Raw genomic sequence first — 5,732 nt, forward strand, 5'->3', positions numbered from 1 at the left:
TAGGTAACTGTCCCAGCTGGAGTGTCCTTTAGGAAAACAGAACTACGTGGAGTGTGGGGCAGCCAGCTCTGACTGTGCTGACCGCCTCTGTGAAAGTAACTGCCCAAACTAGGCAGGACGGAAAACCACGGGACCGGGAGCTTCACAATGCAAAACAAACGCAACAGGAGTGGCTGAAGCGCATGTTCCATGGTACTGGAAAATGAGTATTAGAGAGGGAGGATGACGGTGGACTTGCCAAGGCTGCACACACCGGGGAGCTCAAAATCCAATGTCTCACACTTCCCTTACCACACGTAGCTCAGGTGCAAAAACACAAGGCCAGGCCAGGCAGGGCAGGGTGGGAATTGGAGCAGGCCGCTCACTTGGCCAGACCCCGCTTCCTATCTACAACCTGAGCCTCTCCTGGCCACCAGCCATCCCGGCACTCCGTGGACAGGACGGGCCTCCTCCACCTACTGCCTACCCCTCTTCTTTCTGGTATTTATGTAGATTAGTTAGAATTATCAGGCCGCTACTTTCAAAAGGACTATTAATCCCATTATTTAAAAAATCTGTCTCAAACAGAAAAATCCCTGCAAATCATATTATTGCACACAGGGTTATCAGAAGCTATGCACACCAAGGTCTCAAGGCTCGAGGGCTCTAGAAGACCTAGAACAGGGACCCTAGGGCATGCCCAGTGCCAGATCACTGTCGTTGTCTCGATCCCACTCACGAATGATGACTTGGTTGGTGGGCTGCTCTCTGTAACGTCCAGCATACGGGTACGCACAGCGTACACCTGCCCATTCGCAGCACAGACAACTTGAGTTCCTACCGGGTAGGTGCCGCTATAGGGACTGGAGCCGTAAGCCTGCTCTAGGATTGCCGCAGCATAGGCCGTGTAGGGAGGTGGGGAGGAAGCCACAGCTGTCTCATCAGACAGGATTGCAGAGCCCACGTAAGCTGTGTTTGTCCTAGAATCCTGCAGTGTAAATGTCCAGGCCAAGCAATCATCTGAGCTTTCTGCACAATGACATCGTTTTTCCATCTCGGCAAACGATCTGCACCAGGCAGACTTGCATTCCCGTCTGGAGGCTGGATGTCCCGACGTTCGTGTCCCATACAAATGTTGATGCCGTCCACTGGCATGTGGACCTTATCCTCAACACTCTGCCCAGTCTGGTCATCGTAATAGACCAGGTGGCCATTTGACCATAGGTCAAACCAATTCTTCTTCCAATGCTTTCAAATGGTTTTCTGTCGCAGCAGCCGTCCACTCTTCACAAACGTCATCTCATCAGTGGGAAAGCTAAGACTGCAGAGCCCAAACCACGGCTGTAGGGCAAGGATGCTGCTCGGATGCTGCTTCTTGTTCCAGACTAGTAAACTTTCCAAAACCTATTTGGTAACTCACTCATAGCATTTTCTTCTAATGTTTAATCAAATGATGAATATGCATTCAATATTTGGTCATTGACAAATTGATGAAATATTGAACATTAATTATTGAACATAAATTGAAGTTGGCTAACTTTAGGATTCTTAATTTGATAGAAAACCTCTATATGTTTGGCTCTGCTAGTCAACATGTCCTATTCCACACTGAAAAAAAAATGTGGGGAAGGCTATGTTTCTAGAAATAGGATGTGTGTGATAGAATTGGAAAAAGTTCATGAAAATTGTACTGTGGAAAAAAAGGTTGAAAGAACTCAAATTTTTGCAGAAAAATGAACTCATTTTAAAATGTTGTACCATGTCTGAGGAGCATCTAATTTGAGGCACTAAGATGGATGTGACATGAGTTTGCAAAGGGCTCCAATAGGAGCACCATGAATTCGACCAAAATGTAAGCAAGAAAAAACAAGCGATTTGTCATGAGGAATGGGTGGAAAAATAGCGAATCTTTATTAAAAGATTATAAGGACAATGCCCCAAAGAAATCAGCAGATTATTCATTTTCTATGGGAGGATTATTCTCACTGTTTAATATTTTATAAATCCTTCATAAATTTATTTCAGAAACAAAGACAGAGAGAGACAAAGAGAATAAGAAAGAGGAGAGAGAAAGGAAGAGAGAGAAAGGCCCCTCTATTAGTTCACTTTCCAAAAGCCTACAACAGTGCTGGTACCAAACTGGAGCTGAAAGTTAGGAACTCAAACAAGGCTACACACAAGGGTGACAGGGGCCTAGGCACTTGGGACATAACGTGCTGATTCCTTCATGGGTCATAGAAGAAATCAAAAAAGAAAACAGCCGGCGCCAAGGCTCACTAGGCTAATCCTCCGCCTTGCGGCGCCGGCAAACTGGGTTCTAGTCCCGGTCGGGGCACTGGATTCTGTCCCGGTTGCCCCTCTTCCAGGCCAGCTCTCTGCTGTGGCCAGGGAGTACAGTGGAGGACGGCCCAAGTGCTTGGGCCCTGCACCACCTGGGAGACCAGGATAAGCACCTGGCTCCTGCCATCGGATCAGTGCGGTGCGCTGGCCGCAGCGTGCCGGCCGCGGCAGCCACGGGAGGGTGAACCAACAGCAAAGGAAGACCTTTCTCTCTGTCTCTCTCTCTCTCACTATCCACTCTGCCTGTCAAAAAAAAAAAAAAAAAAAGAAAAGAAAAAGAGAAAACAAAAAATGAATGAAAATGACAACATAACATAAAATAACTTAGGAAATACACAAAATCAGTGTTAAGAGGAAAAGTTATAGCAATTAGTGTCTACATCAAAAATTGGAAATGAATCAAAAAAATTGTCTAACAATGTATTCCAAGGACTTGGAGAAACCAGACCAAACTAATCCCAAATCTAGTAGGAGTAAATAAGAAATAAAAATTATGGGAGAACTAAAAACATTAAAATTTAAATATGATACACAAAGATCGGTTAAATGAAGAGCTGCTTCATTGAAAAAAAAAAAAAAACTAATAGATTAACCATTGTCCCAACTAACCAAAAAAAGGGGGAAGACCAAAATGAGTAAAATCAGAATTGAAAAAGTTGTTACAATTGATACCACAGAAATTAAAAGAATCATTGGGAATTATTACAGATAGGTACCAATAAATTGGGAAACCTAGGGAAAGTATATAGATTTATGGACACATGTAATTTACCAAAATTGAGTCACAAAGACATAGCAAACTGAATGAACCAATACAGAAGGCTGAGATTGAATCAGTAATATAGAGCCTCCCGAGAAAGAAAAGTCCAGGACCAGATGGATTTGGATTCACTGTTGAATTTTACCAAACTTTTAGAAAAGAAGTTATCCCATTTCTTCTTCTTCTTTTTTTTTTTTAAAGATTTATTTATTTACTTGAAAGAGTTCCACAGAGAGAGAGGAGGGGCAGAAGAGAGAGAGAGAGAGAGGATTTCCATCTGCTGGTTCACTCCCCAATTAGCCTCAGCAACCGGAGCTGCGCCCATGTGAAGCCAGGAGCCAGGAGCTTCTTCCAGGTCTCCCACGCAGGTGCAGGGGCTCAAGGACTTGGGCCATCTTCTACTGCTTTCCCAGGCCATAGCAGAGAGCTGGATCGGATGAGGAGCCGCCGGTTCTTGAACTGGTGCCCATATGGGATTCTGGCGGTTCAGGCCTGGGCTTTAACCTGCTGCGCCATAGTGCTGGCCCCTACCATTTCTTCTTAAACTACTAAACTAATAAAAAGGGAGGGTATCCTCCCAAGTTCTTTCTATGAGTCTAACATTGCATTAACTCCAAAACCAGCAGGAAAAAAGAAAAAATAGAAAACAAACAAAAAGAAATATAGGCCAATATACCTGAAAAAATACAAGCAAAATTCCTCAACAAAATACTAGCAAATGGAATCTAACAACATGTCAGGAATGAAGGGATGGCTCAGTGTATGCAACTCAATAAATGTGATACATCACATTAAAAAAATACAACTTCCTTTCATGATAAGAACCCCAAAATATTGGGTGTAGAAGGAACATACCTCAACACAATTAAAACATTATAAGATAGACTCACAGCCAGCATCATACTGAATGGGGGAATGGCAAAAACATTTATGCTAAAATTCAAAAGCAGGCAAGGATGCCTACTCTCACCATTACCATTCAATATAGTTCTTGGAGATTTAGGCAGAGACATTAGGCAAGAAAAAGAAATCAAAGGGTATAAATTGGAAATAATGAAGACAAACTCTCCCTGTTTGCAGATGACATGATCCTTTATATACGGGGGAATAAAAGACTCCATTAAGAGTGAATACTTACAAGAGAATTTGAAAACATTGCTGGACATAAAATCAGTGCGGAAAAATCAACAGCATTTATATAGACCAACAATGCTCTAGCTGATAAAGAACTTGAAAGATCAGTCATGTACACAAAAGCTACAAAAAAGTTAAACACCGTAGAATAAATTTAACCAAGTATGTAAGAGATGTCTACTATAAAATTATAAAACATAAATGGAAGAAATAGAAGGTGGCACCAAAAAAATGCAAAAATCTTCTATGTTCATGGATTAGATGACTTAATTTCAAAAAAATATCTGTGCTATCCCAATCAAAATATGAAGGACATTTTTCTCAGATACATTAAAAATGATCCTGAAATTCATAAGGAGTCACAAGAGACATCAAATACTCAAAGATATCTTAATCTATAAAAAAACAAAGTCAGAGGCATCACAATACCAGACATACTACAGGGCTATTATAATAAAATCAGCCTGTAGTGGCACAAAAATTGACTTGTGGATCAATGGATCAGAATAGAAATCCAGGCAATGAACCCAATGATCTACAACCAACTATTCTTTAACCAATGAGCTATAATCATTCCCCAGAGAAAGGACAATCTCTTCAATAAATGGAGTTGGAAAACTGGATCTCCACATGCATAGGTATGAATGAAGGCCCCTACCTTACACCCTATACAAAAATGAACTCACAATGGATGAAAGATCTCAATCTAAGACCTTAAGTCATCACATTACTAGAAAAAACATAGGGGGAAATACTGGAAGACATCAGCATAGGCAGAGACTTCAGTGTAAGACCCAAAAAGCAGAGACAATGAAAGCAAAATTAGACAAATAGGATTACATAACTCTAAGCTTCTGTACAACAAAGAAAACACTCAACAAAATGAAAGGACAACTAACAGAGTGGGTGAAAATATTTGCAAACTATGTATCTGATAAATATTAATATAAGAATATGAGTTCAAGAAATTCAACCACAAGAAACCAAAAACAATCCAGTTAAGAAATGGGCAGACAGCGCGCTGGCCGTAGCAGCCATTTGGGGGGGTGAATCAACAGAAGGAAGACCATTCTCTCTGTCTCTCTGTCTCTCTCTCTCTCTCTCTCTCAACGCCTAACTCTGCCTGTAAAAAAAAAAAAAAAAAAAAAAAAAGGAAAGAAATGAGCAGAGGACATGAACAGGCACTTTTCAAAGGTGAAATACAAATGGCCAACACATGAAAAATATGTTCAGAATCATTAGCCTTCTGGGAAATGCAAATAAAAACCAGCATGATGTATTACCCCACCCCAGTTAGAATGACTATCAACTAAATATACAAAAATAAGAAATGTTCACAAAGCTATGAAGAAAAACATACCCTAATACACTGTTGGTGGGAATGTAAACTGTTACTACCATATGAAACACAGTATGGAGATTCCTTAGAAAATTAAAAATAGATAAATATAGATAAAAAATATGAACCACTTATCTCACTCCTGGAAATACAACCAAAGCAAATGTAGTCAGCATATGA

General features: G+C 40.9%; 1 pseudogene; it reads right to left on the bottom strand.

Annotated features, from left to right (window-relative positions):
- Positions 1–668: 668 nt before the first annotated feature.
- On the bottom strand, positions 669–1,278 carry LOC133759136 (pleckstrin homology domain-containing family B member 2-like; annotated as a pseudogene).
- Between the last annotated feature and the right edge of the window lie 4,454 nt (positions 1,279–5,732).

Source organism: Lepus europaeus, chromosome 5 (genome assembly GCF_033115175.1).
Source record: "Lepus europaeus isolate LE1 chromosome 5, mLepTim1.pri, whole genome shotgun sequence".
In the NCBI taxonomy this organism is placed as follows: Eukaryota; Metazoa; Chordata; class Mammalia; order Lagomorpha; family Leporidae; genus Lepus; species Lepus europaeus.